Below are 21,263 nucleotides of genomic sequence, written 5' to 3' on the forward strand. Positions count from 1 at the left end.
AAATATAGGCATGTCCCCATCTCAGAGCAAGGACCTCTGTGATTCTTTATGCTCACCCCCACCCAAGGTCACCTCAGTCTCATGGCAGGAAGCATTCTCCACCTCTTCTGCCTCCCAAGTGTCCGTCATCTTCCCAGCCCTCTGCTCTCACCTGCAGACCAGTCCATGTGGATATCTAGGAGGCATCAGAAACCACACAAGATCCTTCCTCAAAATCAGTGCTCTTTTCATGCTCATGGCATCTTTCAGACCCATCCGGTACTGGAAGTTAATAACCCCCTAGATTGCACCAGAAAAGAATTCAGAAACTGTCATTGGTCTTTTGACCCTTTCCCCCACCATGATCCATCACCATGCTCTGCTTGTTCTAGAGTCAAAATTATAAGCATGGACTGGGGAGATAGCTCAGCTGGTAGAATGCTTGCCTCGAAATCACAAGGCTCTGAGTTCGATCCCCAGTACCAAAAAAAAAAAAAAAAAATCTATTATAAGCACATGTGTGTGTGTGTACAAAATATATACACATTAATTATGCAATTACATATAGTTATAGGTATATGAAATATCTGTAATTATAAGCAAATCAGGTTCAACCACTTTTATTCCATTTCTTAGTTATGCCATCATCTTATATTTGAGGGACTGAAGAAATTGCTCATTTTGGAGAGTGCTTGCCTAGCATGCACAAGGGCCTCAGTTTGAATCCCCTGTGCCTCAGAGGGAAAAAATATATAGATATATAGATATAGGTATAGGTATAGGTATACATATAGATATTCGATTGATACACATGCCCATGGTGGCAAGTTCTGCTAAATGCCACAAATTCTTCTCATATCAGAGAGACTTAAAGTCTGCTTTTTGCAAAAACTACTGATACTTCTCTGGGGTCTACAGATGTTCAATGAGTAAATAAAAGTAAAATAACTTGGCATCTCTGATATACAATTACACATACATGTGTGTAAATATATGTCTATATATACACATATACATTCTATGAATTGGCTTATAATAAACAAAGCTTAGAAAAGAACACAACATGCCTCCAACATTAGCAAAGATTCCTACAGCATCTGAGAGATAGTAGCTGTGATAGAGGCCATGACTGAATTGAGACCCTGACCTCAATTCTCAATAAAATTTTGAGGAAAAAAAATACATGAATATCTATCTATTTATCATCTATCTACCTGCATTGTCTTCTCCTGATGACAATGAACACTGCACTGGTTTCTAAGTGTATTAATGCTCCCTTTCATAGCTAGACAATTCATTCCATATATAAAACTCATTATGAGTTGTTACTCTCCCCCAAAAAAAGATCGTTTGTAAAACAGTAGCTTTGAAGTTCTTTCTCAAACTTCCAGTAACCAAGCCAATAAATAGACAGATGTTCTGGTGGAATCTAGAACGTCTTATGTGCAGTTCTGGCGCCATCTAGCATCTTATCAGAAGTTAGCATGTCTAACAAAGGGAAAACCCATCTCAATCAGAGAGGTATGTACTGGTAGCGGTGAGACAGGTAGGTGCTCTTGCAACCTAGGGGAGGGATGGGGAGCAAAGACGGGATAGCTCCTTAAGGAGGCCTTTATCTTACAGGTAGGAAGGCATTGGCAGGAGCTAAGTGACATGAGGGGTGTAATTTAGAATAAAGAAGCAGGTGAAATTTTGCTGTGGATGGTAACATTAGATCAGATGCCTAAAGGGGTCAGTGCCCCATGTTATTTTAGTGCCTGAATTCTTGAGTCAGACCAGTGGCACAGCAGCCCACACCAGAGTGGGAGCAGGGATTCCTGACTGTTTTGCTCACATATATGTCCTCTCACCTACAGCAGAGCTTCATACAAAATAGCTCTTTTTTAAAATCTACAAGGGGTTTATATTTCCATACAGAAAACTAAATGATAGCACTCTCAAAAGGCAGATCCCCACCCCATCCAGGGCAAACTGCCTTTTAGAGAATCATGAAGCTGGGGCTTGGCTTCACAACAGCCCAAGAGGCAGATGTCTCTCTTTGCCCTACTTTACAGATACAGTGAGTTTCACAAGGTGGTCCTGGCAGGGTCAAGGCTGCATTCTCCATCTATGCCTGTCTCACACCCAGGTGGCAGAAAGCCCCTGCCAGTGTCTGAGTGAGCAGTGTGGGCTCCAGACCAGGCTCCAGCAAGTGGCAGCTACTCCACAGGCTTACCCTCTCTGGACCTCCGGGTCTCACCATCTACACAGCAGGTAGCAGGAGAACTCTCCCTGAACACACTGGTACAATGGTTGCTCTCAAGAAAGTTTCCAAGGTGACATCCTCAGGACCCCTTCCAGGACCTCCACAGAGCCCAACGTACCTGAATATATGGAATGTTCACAGCATCTCATGAGGGAGGGACTAAGGAAGGCTGCGCCTCAGAGTCTTCAGTTCCCCTCCATTGCCTGATTGTATAAGGGGGACCCCAAGAGCCCACGGGACCTTCTTTCCTGCTGATCACGCAGTGACTTCTGACAGGGTTTGCAGACATATGTGACTCTCCTGGCTCCCTTAGCCTCCTGTGGATGCAACCAAAATACCCTCCACTCACCTGTGGGGCTCCTGGTCCCAGTTCCTATATCACCTGAGCAGCTTTAGGTGAGGCGAGCCTCCCACGTGCTTCCCCTAGTCCTACCTCCCCACTGATTCTACATCTTTGACTCCATTTGCTCAGCTTGGCTCCACCCCACCAGCTCCGCCCACCACTTTGGCTCCACTGGGCCCTCTTGACTTTCTCTCACAGGCTTTGCTCTACATCCGGGCTCCTCTCTGTGATGCTCTTCAGCACTATGCCCACTCCACCCACTTTATCCCCTGTATTCTGCCCACAGGGCTCTTCCTCTATGGGCCTATTTAACACAGTGGGATTGCAAGTTTTCCCCTCTAATACTGGAAATTTTTGCAGACTGACTGGGCCAATTCCACCAATATCCAGCAGCACCTCAAGTGGCTCTGCTCTTCGTGATCAGCCATGGATTTTAATGAAGCTCATGCCTACACCTGCCACTGCTCATTGCCTGGCCACTCTGCCACTCCACTGCTCCATGAGAACTCCTTACAAAATGAATGAAAGTTGTCCTACAGTGTTTCCCATGGTTGCAGCTACCTCTCAGGCTGAGGGATAACTAATATTTGGGTCTGGTCACATTGGGACCCTGCAGCCCAGGGGATGACCTTGGACAACTCTGTTCACCTGAGCCATGGTCTCTCCCTTTACACATTGCAACTGATGATAATTCTTGATTAGCATGAGAGGAAGGATGTTTTCAGTGCCATCTGTGTGTCAAGCAGATACTGGAAGCAGAGAAGACTGGTGAGCAAGAGAGCAAGGTCCCTGCCCTGCATGTGGAGAAGTCCAGCAGGATTAAAGGAGCATGTTTACACAGGACCTGGCCTTTTGCTACTCTCTAGCTCTGTGGTGTTCATCACCTTTGTAAGGAATCTGGCTTCCCCCACCACCTGTCAATCTGCGTTATGCCAGCCTCTCCCATTCGAGGAATTTCCAGCCTCCCCATCACCTGTCAGTCTGCGTTCTTCCCACCTCTCACGTTACAGGAATTTCTGGCTTACGCTGCTGTAATCTTCCTGCCTCCCATGTTAGTTTCTAATATGTCATTGGTCCATCAGTCAGTCTGTAAGAATACTCCTCCGTGATTGGTTCCTCTCAGCCCGTGAAATTTCTATGTCTGAGAGAAACCTTGTGCCATGATCCCTCTTTCTTTTTTCCCTTTCCCCCTATTGGACGTGAATCATCTGCATAAAATAAAAGTTTCTTGTGTGAGACCTGTGTCTGCAGAGCATTTTCTGGGAGCTAACAATGAACCATAACGGCCCCTAACAACCTTCTTTCAGGCTTTGAGCACAAGATGTGCACAGCTCCTTGGCAAACAAGAGCTATCTATGCTCTCCTGGCCAGCCAGCCCCACACATCTCAGAATGAGGAAGACCAGGTGTCTGATCATGGCCATTTTCTCAAGACTGGGTCTTGAAAAGGAGAGCCTCTTTATAACTCTGTGTAAATAGCTTTCATTCTGATGGCTGACTCAATGCTGCAGAGATGAGACAGCAGTTGGGGACTTGGGTTACAAGCTGCAGAAAATAAACTTAGTTCTTTATATAAAAAACAACAAGTTAAAAGATACTGGAGAGGTCAAGGGAACCTGATGGTAAATTTCAGTGAGAAGCTGGGCTGTGCCAGGTGATCACAGTGCCCAAAACCCTGCACAGCCCTCCATGGATGCTGCTGCAATGTGAGCACACTGTAGGACTTTCTGTTGTCTCTTTATCATTGCTCAGATTCAAAGTCTCCAGAGAAAGAACCTGATTGGCTGGGTGTAGGCATCTGAAATTCTTCCTAAACAACTTGGTATTGAAGGATGAACAGAAACTTGATAAAAGGCCAAAGGAAGGACATTCCAGATAAGAACAGCATGTATGTCCTCACAAAGGCATTGGGGCCTCTCAGAGTCATGCAGCCACACTATGCCAGGTGCTTTCCCCATCATGTCCTTCAATGCTCAAAATGCTTCAAAAATAGCCCTATATTTTTGGAAAACTGATTACATTGTTTTATAAAAATGCTAAAGATTCTCATAAAAAAATCCAAGGTAGTGTTGCATCATCATCTAGCGTCCCCGCTAGGACATGTGAGAAGCTACGGTGCAGCACATACTTGGGAGTCAATCTGGTTTTAGTAAATATCAGAATCTTCACACTGGCTCTCTGCCAGGGAAAAGAGTTATCTGTGACATGAATGCGTCTGTGCTGTCCTGTTTCTCTGGGAGCCTGCAGAGATGATACCTACAGTAATGAGAAGGCCTTTGGTGACTCTTCAGGGCATTTGGAGCAGCATAGAGAGGGAAGTGGAGGAGAGCAGTGTTTACAGTGTCATTCCAAAGTGTCTGTACACAAATAAAGGACAAAGTATTTTATGAAACAGATCTTCAAACAAACATAACTTTTTTTTTTTCAAACATAACATTTTGATGCTTGGCATCTAGACTCCCTTGTGCCCTCACTATGCCAGCAGCAACTGTAGATCATAGCCAAAGAATTTGTGAAGTTTGGGCTTGTAACCTGGATGAAGAGATGAAGAAAATTCATCAAGTTATATGAAAATACAATTACGTTGTTATGGACACGGAGTTTCCAGGTGTGGTTGTGAGACCCATTGGAGAATTCAGGAGCAATGCTGACAATCAGTACCAACTATTGTGATGTAACATAGACCTGTTAAAGATAATTTAGCTAGGACTGACATTTATGAATGAACAAGGAGAATACCCTCCAGGAACTTCAACCTGGCAGTTTAATTTTAAATTTAATTTGATGGAGAACATGTATGCCCAGGATTCTATAGAGCTACTGACAACATCTGGTATCCAATTTAAAAACCATGAGGAGGAAGGAATTGAGACCCAGTACTTTGCAGAACTTCTTATGACTTCAAGGGTGGTCCTCTGTGAAGGGGTTAAACGGTTATCATTTCACAGTGGTTATGATTTTGGCTATTTAATCAAAATCCTTACCAATTCTAATTTGCCCAAAGAAGAACTTGACTTCTTTGAGGTCCTTTGATTGTTTTTTTTACTGTCATTTATGATGTGAAGTACCTCATGAAGAGCTGCAAAAATCTTAAATGTGGATTGCAGTAAGTTGCTGAACAGTTAGATCTGGAAAGGATAGGACCACAACATCAGGCAGGATCTGATTCATTGCTTACAGGAATGACCTTTTTCAAAATGAGAGAAATATGAAGACATCAGTGCCTTTTTCTCACTTGGATATTAGGTTGAGAACATTAAAGATCTGTTGGCAAAATTTTAGGCACTAAGAACCTACTAAGTAAAAGTGTAGTTAGAGGTACCATATAAGTAACATTCACCACACTTAAGTGAAAATATTTAAAAATAGGTCATCTTGAAATGTAGTTCTGAAGGAAAAGGAAGAATAAGTTCTTCATAGGATAAAAGCTTAAAAATTTTAAACTGCCTTAGAAATCATGTAGATACAACTTTATTATTTTTCAAGTGAGAAAATAGGCAGAGGCTAGTACATTTTCTCTAGGATCAAACATACTACTAGAAGGAGAACTCCACAGATCTTAGATTTTAGTGCTACTTACACCAAGTTAGGGAATTTAATCCCTAGTATGGCCTTTTTTACAGACCTGAAACTTAATGGTAAAATTTCATTTGCTTGTACCATTCTTTATTGCTTTGAAGATTTTGTAGAGTAGGACTCATGCTTTTTATTGGATTGAGTCTTACAAAGGAGTTTTGGATTCTGAAGGGGTTAAATAAATCTAAAAGTAGAAGCTAAATCAAAAGATTGGAAAGAATTGTCATATGTGATCAGTACCTCAAATATAAATTCATTAGATGTAGAAGAAATTTAATGAACTCAAGTCTACGCTTAGGTTATGTAATTGTTAGGCACAGTTATACCTTGCAGGTAAACATAAAAAGGAAATGGGCGGTGCAAAAACAAAATAGCATGTATTTTTTCCCTATAAAACAGTTTTGCTTTTTGCAAAATATTTCATGTGGAGTATGTTCTCCTAGATATTAAGGAGTTGACTGAGACTGGGACCTAAATATTTTTGCAGAAATGTATTAATAATAATAGAAAGCATTAAATCTGTTTTAGTACTATTAATTCAGAAGATTTGAATTGTCCATTTATGACAAGAAAATACTTTATTTTTTTACTTTTTCCAGTGCTTCATTACAGAATTAAAAACTACTTTTAAAATTTTTCAGATTTGCATTTTATGCAAATGCTTTAGTAGTTTAATTAATGGTGGATTTCTGGCACTAATTTGTTATCTTTACTTTTCTTGGCTTTTTCAAACACTGTAGCCTAGTGTGGAAGTTCATATTTTACTTTCCATAACTAATTTAGTTTTTATTTTTAGTCATCTCAGCCTTCCTTGTAGATACAAGGCCACTTAAAAATTTCATTATTTTTCTGCACTAAAACCTTCATTTTTTTTCTCCACCATCATTAGCTATTTTCATTCATTTTTACTGTTGAGTATTGTTAAATTAATGGAATAAAAATGTCTGCCATTTTTCCATGCTTAAAAATTCTCATAAAAGAGCTCTAAATGTTAATGAGAAAGACATGTATTTATACATTTTTTTGTATAGTCTCTGGTTTTCTTTGAGCTCTGTACTTCCTGAGGACATCAGTCTTATTTGTTAAATGTCTGTGTGTGGCTTCAAAGGAACATCATAGAAAAAAACTGTCAATATAGTTAAAACAGTCAGTACTTAACATCACTGAAATGTAAATTGCAAGGTACCTTTTGGTTAAAATTATCTTTTCTTCTTCTTCAAAATTCCTTTTTAGATGTTCTTTGAAGATCGTATTGATGATGCCAAATATTGTGGTCATTTGTATGGCCTTGGTTCTGGTTCATCCTATGTACAGAATGGCACAGGGAATGCATATGAAGAGGAAGCCAGCAAGCAGTCATGACATGAAATAGTTCTTTTTATTTTATTTGTCCTACACACATGCTTGTATATAGGTTTTATCTCTGATTGAATCATTTGAACAATAGACAGTACCTTTTCTCCCCTTTTGTAGCCTATTTGTTTTTTGCCTTTCAGTACTAAGTATGACAGTTCCTATCTCAGATCTTAATAAATAGAAGTATATTCAGGTTAAATTTGGCCTTAATTTAAAATATTTGTTAGCAATATTTTATACAGTGGGGAAAGCTACATCATATTGAATAATTTGATAAACTTTACCTACTTGAGCTTGTCCCCCCAGCCCCTTTCCTAAATTAACTAGCACTGACTGTAATTCATTTTCCTGTTTCATGTATCTCCCTTCCATTCTGCAGGAGTTTTAGCTATTTGAGATTGTGGACCATCAATTGTGCACTTTAGAGAGTGATTCCAATCCTCTGTTTTATCAGAAATTGTGGTTTTTCTTGCTCTTAGCTAGAAAATGACCATCTGCCAACTTTTTACAGTATTTGTTTTTGACCTACAGAATATAATTGCACAGGCATTGTGCAAATTGTTGAATAAGCAAGACTAACAACAACAAACTACTGAGGAGCTTAGTAACTACTCTTTCTGTATGTAGTGTTTAATCTTCCAAGCACATCTAGTGTCTGTCAGTTTCTAATTGGCATATGTAGGCTGCTCTGTGACTGAAGAATTCTCAAACCAGCTTTACACACTTCAAGAAAAAAATCCTTATGATTGGATATTTAGTATCTGCCAGGAAACTGGCATTCAAGAGATTGAGGCTACACTTGTTTTATGATAGCATATTTCCTTTGATCTGCTTTTTTTTCATCACTGTTAACCCTTTTTATTTTATATCCATACTTAACGATGCTATTGAATTGTTGATTATACAAATCAATTTCATTAAAGTCCAAAGATAACAAGTCTTTAGGTATATTTTGTATTAAATTAAAAGACAAAAATTGTGCTTTCATAGTTGCTACAAAGAAGTACTGGAGAGATTTGTGCAAAACAACAAAACACAAAATATATATATATATATATATATAGCTAATAAAATTACCTGAGAAGTGTAATGCTTGTTTATTTTTTGTGTATATCTTTGAAATCTATTTTACATATATTGACAAAAGAGACTGTGAAATATTTAGCCATGCAGAATATGTGACCGGATCAGAGCATGTGTAGGAAGACCTTTTGGTAATCATTAACTCTACCCTAAAATGATGGACTACAAGTTATAATGTTGTTATCTACACTTCAATCAAATATTAGCAAATCTAATATTAGCAAATCTCCAAATGTTAGAAACATTAGTTTTTTTTCCCTTGTACATTCTTTATTCATGATATTACAATGCTGTAACTGGGTGGTCCTTTTTAAACAAAACATTATTTGCAAAACAGAGGGTATTATTTGTTTTTAAAGCTTTTGTAAATAAAGACTTCAGAAATGATTTCCTACAAAAAAATTCAAGGTATACAGCAGAATATTGCAAAGTTGGGCAGGGGACAGGAAGCAAGACAAAGACTAGTGTCCCAGACACCAGAATTAGCATTAAGGAACATCAACACAGAAGCCCTTCTAACTACAAAGAAGGGAGGGAGGGAGGGAGTGAGGGGGAATGGGAGAGGGATCAGTGGTAGAAAGAAGGAAAAGAATTGGATTAAAGTGATGTCAAAAATGTATGTTAATTTTGTAAATAAAGCATTATCACCTGAATTTAAGAAAAGAAGAAGAAATTCATGTGAAAAAGAAGCATTTGCTTATTTCACACATTTCTTTTTTGTCCAAAATACCTATTTGATATAAGATCACCTCGATGTTGTGATTAATATTATTGGTCTCAAAATAAATTTAAAAATATTTTTGAAAATATTCAGATGTGGTTTAGTGGTTAAGCACCTTGGTTTCAATTCCTGGTACCAAAAATCAAATCAAAACAACAACCAAAAAAACTTGTGGATCTACTGTATTCAATTACATATTTCAATTTTAGCAATTTTTTTCTCTGTTGTGGAAGAGGCTAAAAGTAAGTCTGTCACACATTCATTCTTACGCATGCCCAACATTTAGCCCTCAGGCTAATGTATTTAGTCCAAGATCTGTAAATTTATCTGCCACCTCCCTTTCCTTGGATATTTTGTCAAAACATAGGAGGAGGCATCACTCACCTCTAGTCCTGGGACCCCAAATTGTTTGTTTCTGCATTAATTTAGGTACAAGTCATTAGTTGGCACAGCCCCACTGTAGAGATGGGAACAGCAAGGCTTGTTAAAAGTCACTTTCCACATGGTCCATCAGTGCAGGACTTGAGATCTGGGCCAGTGTTCACCTGTTATAGAGAGAGGACTGAGGAGAGTCACTGGGGCCCTGAGATTTTGGACTTGAGTGCTGGCATCAAGAGGAAACAGACCTGTTCTCTGTGTAACTTCTGGGAAGATGAGGGATCCTGGACAGAACTCAGGGCTGACTCTCCCCCTGGAGAACTCAGGGCTTAGATTAGGTACTGGACAAGTTTCCTATGGTGCCTCCATTCCATTCCCAGAGAACTGAGAAAGGAATTACTGACAAAGGTTGCTGTGCCTCTTGGCCCAGATTATTTTCCAAATCTGAGGATGATGAACAGAAATTGGAACAAGGAAGATATCCAATGCATCTGTTTTTCCTCTACTATAAAAATACACCCACCAGATACTGAAATTTTTTCCTTTTGTTTCAAAAAAGTTCAGAGGTGGGTATCTGAGCTGCCATTGTTTTCCAAGCATGCCTTCATGCCCAAGACCATTCCTGTTTTCCATTCTGCCATCCTTTTCGAGGCAACTATCAAGGCAAGGGGAAGAAGAGAAAAACAAAGAGCTGGAGGCCCAGGGGCTTGAGCAAGATCTCACTGGCCAGCACATAATCATAGGCACTCATACCTGTGAAGGATATTGGGGCATGTACTTAATGTTTGGTTTTCTTTATTCGTTTTGTTTTCGGTGGTGTGGACTGAATCCAGGGGTACTTACGCAATGAGCCTCCATACCCTACCCTTTTTTTTTTTTAAGACAAGGACTCACTCTGTTGCTTAGGGTCTCAATATGTAGCTAAAGCTGAACTAAGTCTTGCAAGCCTCCTGCATCAGCCCCCTGAGCCATTGGGATTATAGATGTGTACCCCCACACCTGGCTATTTTTTTATTAGGTGCTTATGATAGAATCCAGAGCCAGGCACATGTCCAGTACTTGTTCTACTTGTTCTTGTACTGATCAGTACCTCCAGCCCTAATAAAATGTCATTTAGTAATTTAGCAACACATTTTTAAAAAGCAAGGTCCCATTCAAACAAATGAGGGTTATCTGGAGCCAAAACAGAGCAAACAGTTGTGCTGGGGTGGATGGGTGTGTAGCAGAGCCAGGGCAGGATCACAAGGTTGCATGGCAGGGTGGGCAATAAGTGATGATATATCCAGGATGCTGATCTGAATGAGCACTGATTGTCTGTTAGAGGAGGCCAGGTGTGGGTGGCTAGGTCGAGACATTATTCATTCATGTGTATAGAGGGACATCCAGGTGGAGTAGGGGCAGAAGGTGAGTTCATTTGGGTGTTTAACCAAAGACCCACATTCCCAGCACTTTTTGTTTTTTATTTTGTAAAAGGATTAAGCTAAGTTGCTTAGGACCTCACTAAGTTACTGAGGTTGTCTTTGAACACCCAATCATCCTTTTTAAGCCTCCCCAGCTGCTTAAATTAGAGGTATGTGCCATTGCACTCATCCAAAAACAATTTTAAAATTTATTCCATGCTAATATGAATGTATATAAACTTATACTGTAAAAAATATATATTTTCACTTATGTGATATAAATTTATACAAAAGGGCATATACCATTTATATGTATACTGATGTCATAAAATTAGAGAACAAACTCTATTGATCAAATGTGACCAATAAGATTGGACACATGTACACTTTATTTATAATTTTCTATTCATTTTTTCTGGACTTATCATTAGAGACAACACCAAAAAATTGAATAAATGAAAGCAGAAAATTTTTCCAATTTGCCTAATTTTTAAATGGGTATAATTTTGTATTTTTCTAGTGGTGGTAGAGAGTTTTAAATGTCCACCAGTGTTGCGTATTGGCTCTCAACCACTGAAATTTGATCACACAGAAGTGAAAAGCAGAAAAACTTCCTAGATTTAGAAAAGAAATTTCTAGGATTTAAGAAAGAAAATGAGATTGTTGATGGATAGGGAGTGCTCAAAACAGTGAAAAGCAGAAAGTAACTCTAAGGATTTATAGCACAATGGACTTGTCACACTCTATAATAACTACTTATCAAGTCAAAATGTCAGAGAAATGTTTTCTGGTTTTAAGCATAAAAATGCTAATATTTCAGAAGATGAAAATTACCCTGATTTGATCACACTGGATGCACATATTATAATTCTGGGTCACATATATATGTCTCATATAGACATAGATTACAATTAAAAATCAAATGAACAAAAATCAACAGTTCAATGTTTTAAACCAGCACTTACATCACCTTGGAGTTTTAAATGGTATCCATGTTCAGAAATATTTAACTTATGATTTTGCTTAAGGCCTTGCCTTTAGAGCTATATGGTCTAAAGAGTCATGAAATAATTTAGTCTCACCCACATTATTTTCTGATGACTGGTATTTTTCAGTGTGTGTCTGGAAACCATTTAAAACACACACTTGCTATTTCAGATGCTTGACTTAAAGCACAAACATGTCTTGTATAGGAAATATTCCATCAGATTAACATCAAATTTGATGTATCAAGTTTAGGCTTGGGTCTCTGAACCAGAGAGATACATTGCTTACTTCATGCAGATGACAGTTGGAACTCTTCTGGAAGTCTATCTTTTAGACTTCAGTAAAATTCTTGTTCTTTAATTAAAACTTTACAAAGGAATGACTTGGAATCTATCTTAAATGTGACTTTTATTACCACACTTATTCCATATAACTGAGGAGAAAACAATTAGAATATGTTCCTACTAACATGATAGATGGACTTTGTTCACTTTGGATAGATATTCTTCTCAAGATAATAACATGTATATAAGATGGATAGCTATACTGGGGATTTAGAGACAGTCCTAAAATACCACCAAGAAGTTTTCTAAACACATTGCTAAAAGGTTTTAACATTAAGGAGTTTTTTCTGAGGCAACAATATGGGTAGTAATGATTAATAACAGTAAATTAAATCACCCAAGTCACATGAATGAGGAACTGCATAATTAAAACATAATGGCCAACATTTCTATAGGCATAATTATATGTGAGAAACACTTCCGTATTTTATACTTGATCTTCTCTCACAAGTAATATCTCTAAAGCATAGGTAATATGACTGCCCAAATTTCATATGAGATGATAAGATTTAGCATCAAGGTCACACTTGAACTCAATGAAAGATCACAAATGTAAACTCAAAACATATGTCTTAGACAGCATGCTTCTCAGTGTTGGCTCAGATGTATTAAAGGTATTAGGTCTGGAAATGAACCAAAACAAATACAGCATTGAAACAATATACCTATGTGTGCCCCTACTCAATTGGGATTCAGTTCTTCAGAGGATTGGACTTCATTACTATTATGCAAACCTCCCACTTGAATTCATCAAAATTGTACAGTTTTTTATATATTCCTGGTGCTTAATCAGGAAGATAAAGATGAATACTAAGTAAGGCATTACCCCATAAAACCTCAAGATGACATTATGTTTGAGAACTATTTTTCAATAATGCATGGTAATTTTCAATAATGCATGGGAAAGCTGATGTACAGTGGGAGTCCAACAATCATTACATAATCCAGACATGATTTGATTAAACCTAGGAAAATAACACCTGAAGGGACCAGAGAATATTGAGAACTGAAGTGTAAAAAACACTTAGGGTGAATCCACATATTCACTTAGGGTGAATCCACATATTTCCTGATGGTAAGAGTACAGACTGAAATTCATGAAGGTGATACTATTTGAAATAAAGACTTTCTCTTCATTTTTTCCTAAGATATATACTCTGTGATTCCAATCCCAAATGATGAAAAAATCAATCTACTGTATGATTCCCCTGGCATAAGAGATACACTTTTCTCTGAAGTTGACCTTGGGATGTCAGCCAACACCATCCTTCTTCTGTTCCACAACTTCGTATACCTACTCTAGCAAAGGCTCAAGTCCACCAACCTGACCATTGGTCTCATGGCACGAATACACTTAGGAAGGCTGATAATTATGGGGTTTATAGCTACAGATATTTTTGTGTCTCAGGATTTGGGGGGTGATATCAAATGTAAATCAATAATTTCCTTACACAGGTTTTTTTTTTCATTGTTTAACAATTTTTTTTTTTTTATAAACAAATGGGATACATGTTGTTTCTCTGTACATGGAGTCAAGGCATGCCATTTGCTTACACTGGTTTTTTGGGGAGAGTTTCTCCAAACTTGTACCACTTGACTACTGAGTGTCCTGCATGCCATCATGCTCAGCCCCAGAAGCTCCTTCTTGGCAATATTCAAACATAAATTCCCACATCAGAGCTTGTGTTCACCTGTTCTTTCTGTGAGTCTCTTACTTCTCCTTGATTACTCCCTCCTCTTTCTGTTTCACTCCTATTCCCAATGTGATCTCACGTGTTCATATGAATTACTGTATGCTGCATGATTATAAAAATGTGTTACTTGTTAATATATTTGTTTCCCCTATAGGGTGTATTCCAGGATGTTCTTCTTCTATGACTCATGGCTTCTGATTCTTTCTAAAGTCAGTAAATTGATAAACCTCTAACCATAAAATAAGAGATGTTTTTTGACATGATTTGGTTTCCCATTATTTGGCTATTCCTTTAGGCTAGTTCCTCCCATTGCTGATTTGCATCATTGTTTTTCATCTCTTTCTCATGGAATATTTTGCTGAGAATGTTCTGTAATGCTGGCTTTCTTTTTGTGAATTCCTTTAGATTTTGTTTTTCATGGAAAGATCTTATTTCATCGTCAAATCTGAAAGTAAGTTTTTTTGGGTATAAGATTCTTGGTTGGCATCCATTTTCTTTCAGGGCTTGTAAATGTTGTTCCAGGCCCTTCTAGCTTTTAGGATCTGGATTGAAAAATCTGCTGATATTTTTATTGGTTTCCCCCTGAATGTGTTTTGATTCTTTTCTCTCGTGGCCTTTAAAATTCTGTCTTTATTTTGTATGTTACGTATTTTCATAATAATGTGCCTTGGTGTGGGTCTGTTGTAATTTTGTGTATTTGGAGTCCTATAAGCCTCTTGTACTTGGTTTTCCATTTCATTCATCAGATTTGGGATATTTTCTGATATTATTTCATTGAATAGTTTGTTCATTCCTTTGGTTTGTTTCATTAAGCCTTCCTCAATTCCAATAATTCTTAAGTTTGGCCTTTTCATGATATCCCATAATTCATGTAGATTCTGTTCATGATTTCTTACCATCTTTTCTGTTTGGTCAACTGTGTTTCAAGATTAAATATTTTGCCTTCAATATCTGAGGTTCTGTCTTCCAGGTGTTCTATCCTATTGGTTGTGCTTTCTATGGAGTTTTTAACTTGGTTTATTGTTTCCTTCACTTCAAAGAAAAATCCAACAATTTGCTGCCTGCAAGAGACTCATCTCATAGAAAGAGATACCCATAGACTGAAGGTGAAAGCATGGGGAAAAAAAATACTATGCACACAGACACAGCAAAAAAGCTGGAGTATCCATCCTCATTTCAGATAATGTGGACTTCAAGCCAAAACTAGTCAGAAGGGATAAAGAAGGACATTACATACTGCTTAAGGGAAGCATCAATCAGCAATACATAACAATCATAAATATCTATGCCCCGAACATTGGCTCATCCATGTACATCAAATAAATCCTTCTCAATTCCAGAAAGCCAATACACCACAACACAATAATACTAGGCGATTTTAATACACCTCTCTCACTGCTGGATAGATCGCCCAAACAAAACTTCAATAAATAAACCATAGATATCAATAACACAATCAATAATTTAAACTTAATTGATTTATATAGAATATACCATCCAACAAAGAACGAATACACTTTCTTCTCAGCAGCACATGGATCCTTCTCTAAAATAGGCCATGTTTTATGCCAAAAATCTACTGTTAGCAAATACAAGAAGATAGAGATACTACCTTGTACTCTATCAGATCATAATGGATTGAAATTAGAAACAAATGACAGAATAAAAAACAGAAACTACTCCAATACCTGGAGATTAAATAATACACTATTATATGATGAATGGATAACAGAAGACATCAGGAGGGAAATAAAAAATTTTTAGAAGTAAATGAGAACAAAGACACATCATATCAAAATCTCTGGGACACTATGAAAGCAGTACTTAGAAAAAGATTTATTCCATGGGGCACATTCAACAAAAGAAGTAGAAATCAACAAATAAATGACTTTACACTACAGCTCAAAGCCCTAGAATAAGAAGAGCAGACCAACACCAAAAGTAGTAGAAGACAGGAAAGAGTTAAAATCAGAGCCGAAATCAACAAAATTGAAACAAAAGAAACAATCAGAAAAATTAACAAAATAAATTGTTGGTTCTTTGAAAAAATAAACAAAATTGATAGACCCTTAGCTACACTAACAAAGAGAAAGAGGGAGAAAACTCAAATTACTAAAATTCCGAATGAACAAGGAAATATCACAACAGACACGAGTGAAATACAAAACATAATTAGAAGCTATTTTGAAAATCTGTACTCCAACAAAACAGAAAACCTCGAAGACATCAACAAGTTTCTAGAGACATATGAATTACCTAAACTGAATGAAGAAGACATACACAACTTAAATAATTCAATTTCAAACAATGAAATAGAAGAGGTCATCAAAAGCCTACCAACAAAGAAAAGTCCAGGACCAGATGGGTTCTCAGCGGAGTTCTACAAAACCTTTAAAGAAGAGCTCATTCCAGTACTTCTCAAAGTATTCCATAAAATAGAAGAGGAGGGAACCCTCCCAAACTCATTCTATGAAGCCAATATCACCCTGATACCTAAACCTGACAGAGACACATCAAGGAAAGAAAATTTCAGAACAATATCCTTAATGAATATTGACGCAAAAATTCTCAACATAATTGTAGCAAATCGCATACAAATATATATTAAAAAGGTAGTGCACCAGGATCAAGTGGGTTTTATCCCAGGGATGCAAGGTTGGTCCAACATCCTGAAATCAATAAATGTCATTCACCATATCAACAGACTAAAAGTTAAGAATCACATGATTATTTCAATAGATGCAGAAAAAGCATTCGATAAAATTCAGCATCCCTTCATGCTCGAAACACTAGAGAAAATTGGGGTAGTGGGAGCATTCCTTAACATTGTAAAGGCCATCTACGCTAAGCCCATGGCCAGTATCATTCTAAATGGTGAAAAACTGAAAGCATTCTCCCTAAAATCTGGAACAAGGCAGGGATGCCCTCTTGCACCACTTCGATTCAATATCATTCTTGAGACTCTAGCCAGAGCAATTAGAAAAATCAAAATAATTAAAGGGATATGAATTGGAAAAGAGCAACTCAAACTATCCCTGTTTGCTGATGACATGATTATATATTTAGAGGAACCTGGAAATTCCACCAAAAAACTCTTAGAACTCATAAGTGAATTGAGCATAGTAGCAGGTTACAAGATCACTGCTCATAAATCCAATGCACTCTTATACATAAGTGATGAATCTTCAGAAAGAGAAATTAGGAAAACTACCCCATTCACAATAGCATCGAAAAAAAAATAAAATACTTGGGAATCAATCTCACAAAAGAGGTGAAAGACCTCCACAATGAGAACTACAGAACACTAAAGGAAGAAATTAAAGAAAACTGTAAGAGATGGAAAGATCTCCCATGTTCGTGGATAGGCAGAAATAATATTGTCAAAATGGCCATACTACCAAAAGTGCTATACAGATTCAATGCAATTCCAATTAAAATCCCAATGATGTACCTTACAGAAATAGAGCAAGCAATTATGAAATTCATCTGGAAGAATAAGAAACCCAGAATAGCTAAAGCAATCCTCAATAGAAAGCACAAAGCAGGGGATATCACAATATCAGATCTTCAAATCTATTACAAAGCAATAGTAAAAAAAAAGCATGGTATTGGTACCAAAATCAACAGGTAGATCAATGGTACAGAATAGAGGACATGGACACAAATGCAAATAAATACAATTTTCTCATACTAGACAAAGGTGCCAAAAATATGCAATGGAGAAAAGATAGCCTCTTCAACAAATGGTGCTGGGAAAACTGGAAATCCATATGCAACAGAATGAAACTAAATCCCTATCTCACCCTGCACAAAACTCAACTCAAAATGGATCAAGGACCTCGAATCAGACCAGAGACCCTGCATCTTATAGAAGAAAAAGTAGGTCCAAACCTCAACTTGTTGGCTTAGGAGCAGACTTCCTTAACAGGCCTCCCATAGCACAGGAAATAAAAGCTATAATCAACCCCTGGGATAGATTCAAACTAAAGAGCTTTCTCTCAGCAAAGGAAACTATCAGTAATGTGAAGAGAGAGCCTACAGAGTGGGAGAATATTTTTGCCACTCATACTTCAGATAGAGCGCTAATTTCCAGAATCTATAAAGAACTCAAAACACTCTACACCAAGAATACAAATAATCCAATCAACAAATGGGCTAAGGAAATGAACAGACACTTCACAGAAGAAGATGTTCAAGCAATCAACAGATATATGAAAAAATGTTCAACATCTCTAGTAATAAGAGAAATGCAAATCAAAACTACCCAAATTTTCATCTCACACCAATTAGAATGGCGATTATCAAGAACACAAGCAACAATAGGTGTTGGCATGGATGTAGGGGAAAAATGTACACTCATACATTGCTGGTGGAGTTGCAAATTATTTCAGCCACTCTGGAAAGTAGTATGGAGATTCCTCAGAATGCTTGGAATGGAATCATCAGTTGATCCAGCTATCCCACTTCTTGGCCTGTACCAAAGGACTTAAAATCAGCATACTACAGAGATACAGCCACATCAATGTTCATAGTTGCTCAATTCACTATAGCCAGATTGTGGAACCAACCAAATGCCCTTCAATTGATGAAAGGATAATGAAACTGCGGCATATATATACACAATGGAATATTACTCTGCCATAAAGAATGATAAAATCATGGCATTTGCAGGCAAATGGATGAAACTGGAGGATATCATGCTAAGTGAGATAAGCCAATCTCAAAAAACTAAAGGATGAATGATCTCACTGATAAGCGGATGAGGACATATAAGGGGGGTTATGAGGGGTTAGCATTAGGGTTAGGGTTAGGTTTAGGGTCAGGGATAAGGAGGGTGGTAAGAGTGGAGAAAGAAAGACTGTATAGAGGGAAAACAGGGGTGGGAGGGGTGGCGGGAAGGGAAAAATAACAGAATGAATCAAACAATATTACCCTATGTGAATTTACAATTTTCAATTAAAATAAAAAAATAAAAAATAAAATTAACTGATACATATATAAAAAAAGAGATGTTATCACCAGTAATACCTGAACAGCAAAATAAAAAATAAACATTGGATATAACTCTGAGCTCATGGATTTGAAAACTTAAATTACATTAAGTAATTCACTAAAGGACAAATTACCAAGGTTCACATGGTGATCATCATATTGGGAAAAAATTATTTGTTTCAGCATCACTCTCTCTCTCTCATCAGGTCATGGGTTTATTAAGGACACTACTGTTTCCTTCTGTAACCATTACATGGTATCAACCACATGGAAAAGGAAAAAGTAAGAAATAGCAAAATGATTCTCTCAGGAAAGGAAAGAAGAAATTTAAATCACACTGTGATAGTACACAGAAATTCCAAAGTGTGCCCACTGTCTCCTGGAGAGGCTACAGGAAACATGAGCTCTTATACCTGCTGGAGAGAGAAAAATATTGTAATCCCCCATTCAACAGGGCTTTGTTATTTGCAATCAAAGATGTGTTTAAACATTAATCAAGAAATATTTCTTGCAGGATTGAACCCTGCAGATGCATTTGCAAAACTACAAAATAGATGCCCAGAGTTATTCACTACAGGAATTTTGGTAAGATATGAATCTTGGAAATAACACTAATATCTATCATGCAAAATAGTTGCAACTCTGGTCTATTCACACCATGGAAAGTTAAGATCTTTGAATACATAATGTGTTTTCCAGGTTGTTTTAAATGAAAGGGGGCAGATGGGATATGCAACACCACTATATTTGAGGTAAAAAAAGAAAGGGACATAATAATATGTCATCATTCTTGCCACCTACTAGAAGAAGAAATTGTAAGAATGTACACCAGAAACAAAACAGACACTCAGAAGGGGCAGCTGGAATAGACTAGAGGGGACAGGGGTTGAGATGAGAATTCAGTGTATTTTTAACATGGGTTTATATTTAACCCATATAAGTAACTTATATTTTAAAAACTCAGGATTAAATCAAAGAGACAAAAATCAAGCCTGAGAGACAGGTGACAGACTGACCACCCAGCATAAACCATCTTTCTCTAGTACTAAAATGATTCCTTAACCTTGTGTGACTTCCAGGATCTTACAGTCCAATGTGCACACAATTCTTACCTAAAATAACAATTGTGGTTGTGGAGTAAGAGTTGCTGGTCAGGACTTGTCAATAAAGGGTGCCAGGATTTATTAGCAATGTCTACTTTGAACACAACATGGGCCACATGGGTTCCATGCTTTCTCCATTAGACTGGAGGTCACAAGGATGGAGGCCACATGGACAGGGACCACTTCTAATCCAGTGTGTACAGTCTGCTGAGTGCACAGATGCTACTATTAATATACACTGAAGGATTCTTTGATAGTTTAATGACAAGAACACAGAGAGAACTTGAAAGTTTGTTTCAGATCCTTCTTCCAGGAGCCAGGCTACACACCCAGTGCTGGGACCTGTGGGAATACAGAATTGAATGTCTTGGTAGCTTATTGTGAACCTGGGCAGAACCAAAGCCTCTCATGTGCATCCAGGGCTAACCTCCTTCATCTCCCATGTGGGCCCAGTATGAGATTTCATGTCCTTCTGATAGGCATTCATGGCAGGTATCCTGAGAACAGGGGCAAGGCTGTTACACTCACCTCTTCTAGGAACCCTTTCTTCATCCACTTTGGGCCTGGGTCTGAATGACCCAGCTCTCAAAATCCTAAAGTCCTTGTTGCTTTGGGTGGATAATCACTCAGCTGTTACACTAAGTCCTCAACTCTTGGGAAGTTGTCCAATCAGATATGAATACATACTCTCTACTGAGGACTACCTAATGGCATACATAGCCTCAAGAATTCACAAAGTGAAGGGGAAGATCCACTAACACCCATAAAGCAGGCACTTTTACGATATCCTTAACCAAGGAAGGGCCCTGCTTTTTACTATGTTCTGAATGTTTGTGTCTTCCCAAAATTGGTGTCTTGAAATGCTAAACTCCCAAGGTGGTGATAGGAGGTGGAGCCTTGGAGGTTATTAGGTCATGGAGGTGGAGCCACAGGAATGGAATTATTGTTCTTTATGAAAAAGTATCCACAAAGGGACCTCTCATCTTATCCTGTGAGACACAGACAGAGAGTGCATTGCTTTACTCTGTTCTGCTGGTGTAATAAGTGATAGTAGACTGGGTGC

The 21,263-nt window shown here is 37.9% G+C and overlaps 1 protein-coding gene and 1 pseudogene across 2 annotated transcripts in view; one reads left to right on the plus strand and one right to left on the minus strand.

The window, feature by feature from the left end:
- The window catches only part of LOC306650222 (uncharacterized protein), a gene marked incomplete at its 3' end in the record, with an annotated part of 207,263 nt that overhangs the window by 76,516 nt on the left and 109,484 nt on the right, over positions 1-21,263 (minus strand). The gene's annotated exons all lie outside the window — the stretch shown is intronic.
- On the plus strand, positions 4,730-8,576 carry LOC306650246 (CCR4-NOT transcription complex subunit 7-like; annotated as a pseudogene). The gene is made up of 2 exons: positions 4,730-5,772; positions 7,376-8,576. The product of its transcript is annotated as a CCR4-NOT transcription complex subunit 7-like (transcript).

The sequence above is a fragment of the Sciurus vulgaris genome (genome assembly GCF_902686455.1).
Source record: "Sciurus vulgaris genome assembly, chromosome: 19".
In the NCBI taxonomy this organism is placed as follows: Eukaryota; Metazoa; Chordata; class Mammalia; order Rodentia; family Sciuridae; genus Sciurus; species Sciurus vulgaris.